Source organism: Tupaia chinensis, unplaced genomic scaffold (assembly GCF_000334495.1).
Source record: "Tupaia chinensis unplaced genomic scaffold, TupChi_1.0 Scaffold000314_1, whole genome shotgun sequence".
Classification (NCBI taxonomy): Eukaryota; Metazoa; Chordata; class Mammalia; order Scandentia; family Tupaiidae; genus Tupaia; species Tupaia belangeri.
The window spans coordinates 3019232-3020365 of record NW_006159807.1 but is presented as its reverse complement, the minus strand read 5'-3'; the positions used below and the strand labels follow the sequence as shown (position 1 = coordinate 3020365).

General features: G+C 46.6%; 1 pseudogene; it reads left to right on the top strand.

Moving 5' to 3' along the window:
* Positions 1 to 1134, top strand: part of LOC102480264 (eukaryotic translation initiation factor 3 subunit E-like) — a 3755-nt pseudogene that overhangs the window by 2074 nt on the left and 547 nt on the right.

Here is a 1134-nt window from a genome sequence, read left to right as displayed (position 1 = left end):
CACATATGAAGACCCAATTACGGAAGTTGTTAAATGCTTATGTGTTAGCTTTGATTTTGATGGCGCTCAGAAAAAGCTGAGGGAATGTGAATTAGTGATGTAAATGACTTCTTGCTGGCTTATCTTGAGGATTTTATTGAAAATGCTCATCTAGGGAACCAGCAGTTAGTGTAATGGCTATGTCACTGGACTCCCACGTAGTCGACCGCGGTTCGCGTCCCGGACCCGGTGGCTTAAAACTCACGCCGGGCGCGTGTGCGTGAGTGCCCAAGATCCTGAGAGGAGAATGGAGGAGAAGGGATTGCGGCGTGACCGTCCCCCCGGGGGGTGATTTCTCGCTTTCTGTCTCTCTGTCTCTCTCTGTCTGTCTGGTGAGCGCACGCGCCCTATAGTGAAAACCTCTCCCCCCCACCAAAAAAATGCTCATCTATTCATATTTGAGACTTGTTGCACCCGCCAGTGTATTAGCATTAACATGTTGGCAGATAAGCTGAACATGACTCCAGAAGAAGCTGAAAGACGGATGTGAATTTGATTAGAAATGCAAGACTGGAGGGACCAGCAGATGGCGTAGCAGTTACGTCACTAGACTCCCACATAGTCAACCGTGGTTCAAGTACCAGACCAGGCAACTTAGAACTCACACAGGGCACGTGTGCATGCATTCCCAAGATGCTGAAAGGAGAATGGAACAGAAGGGATTGTGGCGTGGACAATTCCCCAGGAGTTGATTTCTCCCTTTCTGTCTCTCTGTCACTCTGGTGAGAACATGCACCCTATAGCAAAAATCTCTCTAACAACAACAACAACAACAAAAAGCAATGGGGACCGGCAGGTGGCATGTGGTTAAAGAGGCTGGACTCTCACATAGCTGTCTACAGTTCGAGTCCCAGACCTGGCAACTTACTTTCTCACTTTCTCTCTCTCTTTCTCATCCCCTATGGTGGGCACATGTACCTGGTAATGAATTGAAATAAAAATTATAATGATAAATAAAATTAAATAAATTTTTTTAAAATATAAGACTGGTGCTGGCAGCAGGTGTGGTGGTTAAAGGGCACTAGACTTCCACATGGCCAACCATGGTTTGCGTCCTGGACATGGCAGCTTGCTCTTTACATTTCTCTCTTCCTT